General features: G+C 51.7%; 1 long non-coding RNA gene across 1 annotated transcript; it reads right to left on the reverse strand.

Annotated features, from left to right (window-relative positions):
- Positions 1 to 6,511: 6,511 nt before the first annotated feature.
- Positions 6,512 to 11,326, reverse strand: LOC123478870 (uncharacterized). Its single transcript, XR_006654267.2, has 5 exons — positions 10,994 to 11,326; positions 10,705 to 10,895; positions 7,500 to 7,571; positions 6,828 to 7,212; positions 6,512 to 6,671 (listed from the first exon to the last, which is right to left on the reverse strand). It is a non-coding gene; the product is annotated as an uncharacterized lncRNA (long non-coding RNA).
- Between the last annotated feature and the right edge of the window lie 886 nt (positions 11,327 to 12,212).

Genomic DNA, 12,212 nt, shown 5'->3' on the forward strand with positions numbered 1-12,212 from the left:
AATCTACAAATTGCATACATTTGTGCTATATTCATTACAACCACAGTCAATGATTTCGGTAGAAACAATAGGAAATTAAAATTGTTGACAACTGCAAGTCTTACTCAGAACTCAGTACTTTAGTGCCTGCATTCCATTGTGATTGCAATTATCAGCATGCCTGTTATTGCTACAGTAGCATTTAGTGTTTTCATTCCATTGTGATTGTAATTATCAGTATGCCTGTTATTGCTACAGTAGCATTTAGTGTTTTCATTCCATTGTGATTGTAGTTATCAGTATGCCTGTTATTGCTACAGTAACACGTGGCCTGTTTAGATGATGTTGCTCACAGTCTCAGCTATCCCAGAATGGAGCTGAGACCCGTAGGAGAAAAAGTGACTCCTAAAAATTTAAAGTGGAAGTACAACATCCGTGGGTTAACTTGTATGGACTTTGGAGCACCATTTCATATCTAATTTAACTTTAGATATCCCTTGTTAGCTATTTCTATTTAAGCAAGGAATTGTGGAAATTTCAGCGCCACAATCTAAAAGTTCAGTTCAAAAACTGTTTGAGAATCTGTGCTATTGCTGAAGACAGAGAAACAGGAATCCGACAGAACATTGCCCCAAGGTGCTCGAAGTCTTAGGAAAGAGACAGGTAAGTAATGGAGGTATGACCTAGAGGAGGTAATCCCTGCAGTCTGTGCAAAGTTCAGAGGTGGCCGGAAGAATGGGGAGGGGAAGCTGGGCGTCTGTCCACTCGGCTCCTTATCTCACAGCAAACTGTAGCAGGGGTGAGAGTGAGCGGTGCCTTCAGGGTGGAGACTGCAAGGAAGGAGTGAGGCTAACTGGAGGCGTTTAGAAGGACACTAGAGAGAGGTGTAGGTAGGTAGGCTGGTAACTGAAAAAAGGATACACAAAAAGCCAATTAACCAGCAACAAGAACAATGTGACCTCACAAAAACACAAGGAGAAAGGTGGAGATGCCATTTCTTTGCCTATCCACTTTAAGACATTCAAAAAACTGGAACATCCAATGTAGAGAGGGCGCTCTGCCATGGTTGTCTCCTCACTTGCTGGTGCCAGTGAATCAGGGCACAACAGGAATTGTGGCTGCTTCAAGGAGACAAAGAAAAAAGTGTAAATAGTGAAGCCAATTGGATATTTGGGCTCTATAATAGTTTTCCATTTAATTGTTGTATATTCCAACCAACTCTCACGGAGCCTTTAAAATGTTTGTGTGTTTTTGACGACCGGCAAGCTCCTGTGGACGCGGTGTTCACACTGCAGTCTTCTTAAGTTCACCCCAGCAGCCCCAACATCCTCAGCGAGGGGAGCGCAGAGGGGCTGGGCCAGGTGTCCTCCTCGATCAATGATGACCGTGACCTAAGTCATGGCCAGGACAGGAGTGTGTGGGCGCGACCGCCTCTGCACCGGCTTTCATTTCAGTGCATCTCGGTTTTGGTTTACGCCTGGTACAAACACTGCTCTCAGTGATCACTCGCCTCCTTTCTCTTCTGGATACTCGTCAAGGTCACTTCAGCCTGGCGGGGTTGGGGGGGGACCCTGGGAAGTAATTCACAGCCTCCGCCCACACGCAGGCAATGAGCACAGGACGTGACGCAGTACAGGGGTGAGTCTACCACTGAGGAAGAACTAAATTCAAATCAATGAACACCCGACCGATGGGCAGCAAATTAGAAAGTTACCAGCTTCACCACCTGATCTTAAGAGATAAGGTAACATGTGCCCCGGCTGGGGTGGCTCGGTGGATTGAGCGCTGACCTGTGGACCAGAAGGTCACCAGTTTGATTCCTGGTTCGGGCACGTTCCTGGGGTGTGGGCCAGGTCCCTGGTTGGGGGCACGTGAGAGGCAGCCAATCAATGTCTCTCTCACACATCAATGTCTCCCTCCCTCTCTTTTTCCCTCCTTTCCCCACTCTCTGAAAATAATAAATAAATAAACAAATAAGTAAATAAATAAGTAAATTCTTTAAAAAGAGAGAGAACAGGTCTTATAGAAGAATACTGACACATTAGCATTCGTTTTCCCGTAAGCCAGTGAAAGAGCGCACCGTTCTGCGGGGCGTTTAATCTGGGTGATTTTCGACCCCTGCATTTTTATTACTGTGTGACCTTTTAAATAGGATTGAAAAGCATGAATTACTTTCATAAGCAGGAGACTCAGGTGTTTTTGGTTCAGAGGCCAGCGCTTAATCCACCAAGCTACACCAGCCAGGGCGAGACTCAGGTGTTTTTAAGAATAAATATCTGTTACCCATTGTGTCAAATAACGCCCAGTGGTGCCTTCGGGGGGCAGTCTAAGGAAGTGGGCTGTGCACCTGGTGCTCACAACCACTCCCCCCCCCCCCGCCTGCCCCCCCCCCACCGGGGAGGCCCCTCCATACAGGAAAGTCTGAGAAGGACTTTAGTCCCACCTCTCACTTTTTGGGGGGCGTTTCAGAGCCCGGAAGCCTGTGTCTGCTTTCCTCCTCCGTTCCACAGCGAACAGGACAGAGCTGACACAAAGGCTCAGTATTTAAGATTCCTGCCTCACAATTCTTCCTACTGCGTTCCCTGGGCTTGCCCATGGAAACTAGTCTGAGAGAACAATCTACGGGCGTTAAAATGTTGAAAAGGAAACTTCTACTTAAACTTCTGCTCGTCATTCTAAGTGTCGTTATTAAAAGTCCATCTATGCTCGTGCATTCGAGGTTACACATAGTCGGTTTCACCCGAAGAAAATTAATCTTGGAATTTGGCAACTGTGAGACCAAAGTTGGCGAGAAGCATATGACATCTTTTTTCCATGATCCCTCATTTCATCTGGGTTTCTAGCCAAAGCCAAGTCCAGTTCAATTAAACGTGCCTCCGTGATGGATTTGGAAGACGTGGCAGAGTCCTGATGCTTCCTGTGAGTTTTTGGAGCCGCAGCTCCTTCAGACATAAAACTCAGGAGGTGGCTGGGGAGTTTGAATGAGGCAGGCTGTGTGAAGCACCGGAAATAGTGTACGACCTGAAAAATGACCGTTCTCTCCCCCTCTCCTGATCCCAGATGTTACCATACAGGTGACTTTCAGAACTACACTTCCGGTCGGCATCCCTCCCCCAGACCTCATACCCATTTACCCAGCGACCCGGTGAATGTCTTCGCGGAGAGAGGCGAAAGGCATCTCAGATGGACCGTGACCAGTAGCCGGCCTTGCCGCTCCCTCTGCCAGCACCCTGGCCTCCGCTCCCATTAGTTTCTGGTTTCCTGGTTTGGTGAACGATGACTTCAATGATTTCCCTGGTTCTTCCCCGTGCCTCTTGCACACTGTTAAGTTTCTTCTCAAAGATATTTACGAGCAGCCCTCTCTTATTGCCACCGCTCTGCCTCGGCCCAGGCCCCATCTCCTTTCTCTTGGTTGACTGCACAAAAAAAAAAAAAAAATCTTCTTTGACTTTTGTTTCTGTGTAAAACTCAACTCCTTGGGGTAACATAAAAGACCCCGATGATCTGGCCCTGCCTCTCCCTCCAGGCTCATTGCTTGCGACGGCCCACACTTTCCAAGGGCCACCCTTCTTGTGCCTCCCATCAGGTGACTCACATCATCCAGCCTGGAGACTTGCTCACCTTCTCCTCCAGGAAGTCCTCCAGTCCTCTAATAGGAAGACCGGCCTGAGCCTGCCTGCACTGATGCACTGAGGGTTTTCATAGGCTCGTTCCCCGCTAGCGCGCGAGGACAAGACCTTCGTTTTCAAAACTCGGACCTGTCTGTGGGCTCCCTAAACGCCAGCCGAATAAGCGGACACCATCGCTTGCACCGCCTTCTGCCTCAAGCAGACGAGACTCTGTTTCTGCCCGTGTAACTCATGAGAGTTTCTTTTCGGGCATGCCCTTTATTTACCCTCGGAGTTCATCTATTACGAATATCCTCACGAAAAACTTTCAGCTCTCCATGAAATCGCCTCCCTCGTTCTTGTGCAGTGAGCCCTTTTCCAGCCTTTGCTCATATACACGTGCACATTTTTTAACTATAATCAGAGTAGTGTGGAAAATTCTACCATGTTCTTAGTTTGCACATTCTTAACAGATTTCCTTACCAGCATTCTATAATTATCTTCTTTACGCTTTCCAAACAGCCTACCTACTCCGTCCCCAGTGATGTCCATACCTTTCCTGTGTAACTCTGCCGGCTCCCTGCTTTTCCCCACTGTGGCTCAGGCCCCGTTTCGCTCGCTTCCTCTTACTCAGCACTAAGCACTTTGTAACAGATTCCTTTTTTATCTTCCATTTTGTAAATGAGGAGTTTGAAATTTAGCTGGGGCAAGTCACTTCCTCTAGAGGTAAAGGGCAGAGCAGACCAGGTGTGCCTAACTCAGCCCACAGTTTCTAACATGATAGTGCAATATGCCAATGTCACAACAAACGTTTCTCCTTCGGGATGACGCCCGAGATAAAGCCCCACTGACGGTCCCCAGTGCTGCGGCTCATTGCCACATCAATATCATTTATTAATGCCTTAAAAATTTTGCAAGTTTCACAGTTTTTGTATATTACATGTGAAGTCCAAGCTCTTTCAAAGTGTTTCTTTTTATTTTTCCCGTTGGTAGGCGTTTTTCGTGAGACCGGTCCTTAGGTGTTGAGGGTTCAGGCCTTGGTCTCGGTGTTTGTCGTCGGCGTGCACGCTGTCATTTGTCACTGTTTCTTCTGCGCACTGCACACTGCCACACTCACCTGTTTTTTCTGTTCCCTCTGTCCTGTCCTAGCATTCTACATTTCACTTTTGAGTTCATCTGTCGTGCATGGTGTAAGGGATTTAAGATAATGAGCAAATTGCCACCCTCTCATACCACTTATTAAATGTCTTCCATTTTTTTTAGAAAGGGGAAGGGCGGGGAGAAAGAGAGGGAGAGAAACATCAATGTGTAGTTGCCTCTTGCACGCCCCTTACTGGGGACCTGGCCCCCAACCCAGGCATGTATCCTGACTGGGAATTGAACCGGCGACCTTTCGGTTGGCAGGCCGGCGCTCAGTCTACTGAGCCACACCAGCCAGGGCTAAATACCTTCCATTGTTTTTGTTCACTTAAAAAGAAAAGGCCAGTGAGAGGCACTGATTCAGGCTGAAGCCCAAACAGCGTTCGGGTAGGGACAAAGGCGGGGTGCTTGTGAGAGGGGAAGGGCAGCAAGTCTCCCCACAGAAGCAGGCGCTCCTGCTGCTGCAGATAACGTAACACAGCCACAGCAACTCGAACAGTGTTTCTGATTTTCAGTCTGGTAGTCAACGTATCTACTTTCTTGTTATCTTTGCAACAGTTTTGGGGGACACAGTGTTGCTTTAGGCCGTCCAAAGTTTATTTTGTCCTTTAAACATTCCAAAGGACTGAGGGTAAGAGGCAAGGCAGCTCCTCTGGGGTGGGAGCTCTGACTCCGTTGTAAAGTGGCTCCTTTTTTTTTTTTTTTTTTTACATTTTGAGTGTGCTGACACAGACAGAGTTTGGGTTTCTGGAGAAAAACTGATGTGGGTCAGGACCCTGGCCGAGGAAGCCAGCATTGCAGCAGGTGGGGGTGGCCTTTCCCCAGAGGGAGCACACACTGTCCTCTGCCCCACCTGCAGACTAGGGGGCATGGGACAGAGAAGTGAGGAAGGCTGAAGCTTCCCACTCCACCCAAGTCCCCCACACAGGGCAGCCCTGTCGGGGGGACCTGAGCCTGTCTGTAAGTTATAGCTGCAGAACACAGGTGTGCCAGCCAGACATCCCCCGAAGGACCGGGGTGGCCCAGGGCAATGGATGTTGCCAGTAACCAGAGGCAGGCCTGGAGCAGCTGGCTGAGCAGAGACCTTTGCCAGGGGACACAGGCCCCTAGCAGGTGACTAGTGACACACCAAACAGAGAGAAGCCAACATGCCCCAAAGGGCAGAGGTGGAGGCGTGGTGCTGACCCTGCTTGTCTGTGGAGCTCTTCCCAGCGTGGTCTTGCGTCCAGCTCGGCAGCATTGGCCCCTGAGGCACCTGTGAGCTCCCCGTCCCCCGATGCGCTGTGGCAGGCCATCACCCCCAGTGGCACAGAAACTGGCCACACCTGGCCCCAGAGCTGGTCATCGCTATCTCTTTTCTTGGTAGCTGTGACCATGCTCCCGCCCAATAGGTTCTTCCTGGCCTCTCCACGGACAGGGGCCCTTCGGGAGCTTTTCTCTAGCGGCTGTTCCTTGCTCGGCGTTTCCCAAATCCTGCTCACAAGTTCGTTCTGTGGAACCGGGGAGCACGTTGCCTTGGCTCTGTCACTCGTTCGTGTCCCCCACTGCCTGCACCTGGGCACCAGCTGCGTGAGCTCCGGCAGACAGAAGCACACGAGTCCTTGGGATGGACTGAGTGACTCCGCGCCAGCCCACACTTGGCAGTGCCAGAGCCCGACGGGGATGGGCAGGCGCTGCCTGCGGGTTAGTCCCAGCCCGTCTCCCTCCAGCTGGTGTTCGGTCACACCTTCTCCGGATCCACCCCCAGGCTTCACCTGGCCGGGGTGCAGGAGCTGGCTGTTCTGGTGGCACTGCTGTGTGGAGCTGGCCAACAGGGCTGAGGGGAGCGCGGTAGGGGGCAGTTCCCACAGGCATTCTCAGTCAGGTCTTGGCTGAAAGCAGGAGGAGGAGCTGGGTGATTTGTTGCTAAGAGCACCCTCCTAGCGGACGTCTTACCAGTTGTAACTGCGGGAAATAACAGTGACGGTGGGAAATTGAAACCTGCCCCCCACCATTCTTGCCACACTGTTTATGTGAGTGTGGACTCTGGCTAATACACAGACACACAGCACATTTGTGTAAGAGCCTTAGGAACTAACTTCAAAAGAAACAGACTCTGACCTTCAGGCATCACAGCTCCGGGAGATTTGGGGACCTTCGTCCATGGATCCAGGGTGACATGAAGCAGGGATGATGCGAACCCAGCATGAGGCACACCGGACCGTCACTTGCCTTACCGGAATGGACTGTGCTCATGGGCTTGTAGAGAGCTTTCAACCCCCGACTTGATCTCTCTGTTCTGTTCCCCTCCGCCTCCTTATACAAACCTCTGCCTCCATGGAGAGGGGGCGATGGGCTTGGGGACGTGAGTCCCCCCATCTTCCGGGTGGCCGGCACTTGAAAATAAACCCCTTTCCTGTCCATCAGCACCTCCTCCCGAGTGTTGGCTTTCACAGCGGGGGGCAGCCAGATCTGCTTTCGGTCACAGCGTCGCAGTTTGGCTAAACTGTGAAACAAACGTTTTCAAACCAGTTATACACAGGGCAGGGTAAAAGTAGGCTTACAGTTGTGAGCACGAAAAACACAGAGTTTAGTCTTGCGTTATTCATTGTGATATTTTCCATACAAACAACTGTACATCTACTTTGCCCCACCCTGTAGTTAGGCCTCTAGGAGGAAAAAGAGGAATAAAGGGCTTCAAAGATTTGATTTAGGAAGAAAATGTGTCCTTCCCCCTCCCCACCCCCACCACTGCCCACCACCCCTGCCCGCTTTCCTGTGCCGCCTCCGCACCTCTGGGCGTGTTTACAGGATGTCTGCAAAACACCTGCATCCTGAGAGGGGAGGAAGAGCAGATGGAATCACCTATGGGACGATGAAAACACTTGCTGAAAAAGAAATAAAAAGTGAAAAGGAAGACAGAAACCCCCCATTACTTACAAAGACATTTTTGGATAAGTAAAATTCAAAAGGAACCTACGGCTAATCTATTAGAATTAAAAAGTGAGTTTTCAAGGCCAGTGTCAGAGGTACCTGCAGAGCACGTGACAGGCTGTAGTTTCCAGCGGTGCCCGTGGCAACCCCTGCTGTCCCCTGCTCTCCTGCAGTGTGCCTTGCCACTCCCTGCCCAGAAATGAGGTCCCCTCCCTTGAATCCAGGTGGCCCAGGACTCGACTGTAACCGACAGAACATGGTCCCAGTGTTCTGCCAGGAAAGGCTGAGCAGGCTCCTCCTGGGTCACCCAGAATGCAGGGTCCTGGCCAGGTCCCTGTCAGTGGTCTCCCTCCTGGAGTCCAGCTGCTCGCTAAGCTGTGAGATGCCCATGCCCCTGAGTGGTCACAGGAAGGGATCTGGGACCAGTCCCAGGGGAGCCCCGCCTGGGAGTCAGTGCCGACTGTGCCCAACAGGTGGGCAAAGAAGCCTCCAGACGGTTCACCCATCTGCTCGAGTCACCTGGCTGTGCGGCCCGGACATTTGGAGCGGTGGGAGGCACGCTCACAGAGCCCGTCCCACCTGCTTCTCCCCTGATGCCGGGAGCACTGTAAAATACTGTTATTTCACAACATTAATTTGGATAATCAAAACATGCACAAGAATGAATTTAAAAAGTGACATTTTAAAAAGTAAAACAGTTACAATAGCATAAGAACTCAACTACCTAAGAAGGATTCGAATAAAAGAAGTGCAGACCTTTACACTAGAAACCACAAAGCTCCATTAAGGGAAATTACAGGAGACTAAGAAGTGGAGGAGTGTGCCGTCGACACAAATTCAAATATTTACTTGAAGACGTAAACGTCCCCTAAGATGGGCCGTGGTTTCGGCAAATTCAGACGTTCCAGCTGATTCTCACACTGAAAGGGAGATGCAGAGCCAAGCAGACCGAGGAGGGAGGACCTCCTCCTCCAGACCCGAGAGCTGTGGGCATGTCTTACGGAGCAGCATTGATTAAGGCCGTCCCAGAATAGAAACGGACCGGTGAGGCGGAATGGAAGGCCCAGAAATAGATCTATGTGCTCGCCGGTGCCTGATTTATGAGGATGGTGGAGCTGTAGGGCAGTGGGAAACGAACAGTCGGGGAAAAAAATCCCCCCCACGCCCTAAAATAGTGCTGAGTCCACTGGAGAGCCACACACACACAAATAACGCCGGACGCCGTCCTGACACTGCACACGGGAGTCCGTCCCAGGAGTGCCGCAGATGTGAACACGAAAGAGAAAACAAGAAGGCCGTCCTTTGTTGTTGGAGACAATCAGAAAACTACCTTCAAGACTGTGGGACAGAGAGCGTGTTCTTAAACAGGGCTCGGAGAACGTCAGCCGTAAAGGGAAGGGCTGGGAAATGGGGCTGCCCTACAAGGAAGAAGCCCTGACCCTTACAGAGCGCAATGAGGAGTCGTCCAAAGGTGCGCCCCGGAGAGCGAGAAGACCTTTGTTCTCTCAGTGACCACAGAGAACCCTTCTCCTTCAAGTCAGCACGAAAACGGCAGGCCCGCCAGAAGGTGTGTGCCGCGACCCAGCAAGAGCTGCTGGGGTGGGGCCACCGGGCCCCCTGGCTGAGCAAACGGGGCCCCCTGTGAGCGCAGCAGGTACTGGGGGTAAAGACAGCTTTTGACACGTGCAGGTTGAGAGATCTACTGACCGTCCTTCCCTGGGGCCAATGGGGTGCAGGCAGCTGCACTCTGAAGTTCAAGGGAAGGAGATCTCAGCTGGAGAGAGAAATTTCGGGAGGAGTCAGCCTCGAAAACCGGTGAAACTGGAGGAGACCGGCTGGGGGCTGGCGGGTGACCCAGAATGCCTAATTAAATGTGAATTCCGATATGTGGTAACGTGTGGCATAAGCAGGTTTCATGCCGTCTTTACCTGCCAACCGAGTGAATGTTTGGCACCGTGCAGTATCTGGGACATAGTTACACGACAAAATTACGAGTTGTTTATCGGAAGCGCAAATTTAGCTGGAGTTCTGTTTGCTTATTTGCTGAGTCTGACAGTGAGCGCTGTGCGGGGGTGGGGTGGGGTGAAGGGGTCTGTGCACTGGACCTGGCGGCAGCCAGAGGAAGGTGGGACCAGAGGAAGATGGGCGGGAGGAAGGCAGGGAGGTGCCTGGGGCAGAAGAGAACAGCTGGGGTCCCGGGCCTGGTGCGGAAGGGGTGCGGTGTGGGGAAGGAAGCGCTCCAGTACGAGCAAGGTGAGCAAGTGTGGCAATGTGGAGGCTGCTGTGACCCCTGCAGAGAGGTGGCCTCTGCAAGCATGAGCCTCCTTGTGCCACGTGAAGTGTGACCTGGTGCCGACAGCCTGGTGCTGCTGCTACACCTGGCGCCCGAAAGGCAGCCGATGGCTCCCAGATGGAAGCGTTGGATGACTTTGACCTCCGTGCTCAGGGAGGCTCGTGCTCCTGCGAAGATGCCCCAGACAAATGCAGTTGGCAGGGTTTGAAGCAAGTTCACTGGGGAACTCCCTCTGCCAAGGCAATCTTGAAAATGCAGAGTGGAGGTGGGTGGACAGCGACAGATACCGATGGAAACAGGGAGGCTGACTGACGAAGGGGTGGGAGAATGGAAGGACCGCCTGGAACCCTGAAACCTCAATTCAGAGAACCTGGAGGAGGTAGAGGTTACCCCTCCCATTAGCTCCGTCCCAAAGCTCAGATGTCAAATGTGTTTCTTTTTTTTTCCCCTGGAAAATAAAAGCAGCCATGTACCACTAGAATCCCTTAATTCTTTTAAAATGTAGTTGTTACCATTAAGTCCCTTAATGCAAGAAAAAGCAACACTCTTTCTTCACCTGAACTCAGCGAGGTGTAGGCCTTGCATCCTGCCTGCGGAGCCGGCCTTGTTGCTTAGAGTTCAAACACAAACGGAAGAAACCGCAGCCAACACTCAGTGCCTGGCTTGCCCTTCACTGCACTCAGGTAGGTATACAGACGACCCTGGGTGGGGGAGGGGAGGGGCCATCACAGAGCGTGCCAGCGCCCCCAAGGACGTAAGGCTTCCCCTCACCTTGAGTACCACACAGGGCTGGGCTGCTGCTCAGGAGGACGCTCTGGCTCCCCCTTCAGACCACGAAGCCCGTCTTGGCTCCCTTTCCAAACTCCGTCACGGCTGACACCTTAGCCAGACTTCTGCGTCAGAAAAGGAGCCGGGACACACGGCCGGGCACGGCTGCAAATTGTTAGGGGTATTCCACTTGCCTGATTATGAAAAGAAAAAACAATTACTCTCACCACACTGTGATTAAGCATATACTCTAGCTACCTGAATTTAAATTCATTTTGGTTTTGCAACTTACCCCCCGAAAAAGTCAGGGACGTGGCTCTGAAGTGATCTGCACAGACCTCTCCACGTTAGTTATTAGAGGGCTTCGTCTCCGAAAGCTTTGTGTCTGCTGTCATTTAATCCGATAGGAGCATCTGGGTAACTACACTGTTCTTTTAAGCAATCAAAACTATTTAATTGCATTAAACTACGTGTGTATTTGTTGTGTGTGAGATTTTACTAAGCTCGGTGCGCGCTGCTTACCAAATCTAATGGGTTGAAGCGGTTCCTCCTAATGCCCAGTAGCTTCTGAATGAGTGCTATTCGCTTTTTATCAGTGTCTCGGGCCATGCGGCCCATTCCGCACAGCCTGCCAACACCGTCTTGTGTTTATGTTGGAGCGCGGTCCTCAGGCTTCAGAGCCGCGCAGTCACTGGCACTTGTCACTTGTAGAGCAGGTTAGGTGACGGCGTCCTGGGCCCCACCCCCAGAGCTTCTGACCTAGTAGGTCTAGGTGGGGCCTGAGAATACACCTTTCTACAAAGTTCCCAGGTGGCACAGGCTGCTGCTCGGGGACCACACCGCCCCTGGAGAGATTACAGGACGGGAGCCAAGCTTCTCTGGAAAAAAGCTCTCCTCGCTGAGCCAGGCAGGCCATGAGGAGCGCCCCACCCCACGCCTCATTCTGTGGGTGAGAGGCCACGACTCGGGAGCGAACGTCAGAGTTGGTCCAGGACCACGGTCCAGGGGCCACGACTGGCCTCGGAGAATTCCAGAGTGGGCTTCCACCCGCTGCCCTTGTCCCCTCCCACCTGCTCTGGGCAGAGAGGTACTAACTCCTTTTCTTCCCTCTCTAAGTCATGGTATGTTTGGGTAATATGTTTAACTTGTGCAAGTTCTTTCCTCCTTTTGATGAACTGCAGCCAGGGGAACGAAAATGCTGAAGTAAACGTTAAGAACTTGCACGTTCTGGCTGTGTCTTTGAACTTGAACCTTTGCACTCACTTCTGAGTATTAGAAGAGCCATACCTCAGGGTGATGCCCCAGCGGAGCTCTGACAAGGTCACACCTGGCTGCTTGTGTTCTGGCCCGTGTGGCTCTGCCCCTCTGGCCAGAGCAAGGGACTCTCTGCTGGTCACCGAGGAAGGCACGGGCTGCTCCCGAGTCCTTGCAGGAGCTCTGGTTTTCTCGCTGCAAAAGGAAGGCATCGATTCAGATCATCCGAACAATTTCTCGGAACGTGAACATTCTGA

The sequence above is a fragment of the Desmodus rotundus genome, chromosome 11 (genome assembly GCF_022682495.2).
Source record: "Desmodus rotundus isolate HL8 chromosome 11, HLdesRot8A.1, whole genome shotgun sequence".
Taxonomy (NCBI): domain Eukaryota; kingdom Metazoa; phylum Chordata; class Mammalia; order Chiroptera; family Phyllostomidae; genus Desmodus; species Desmodus rotundus.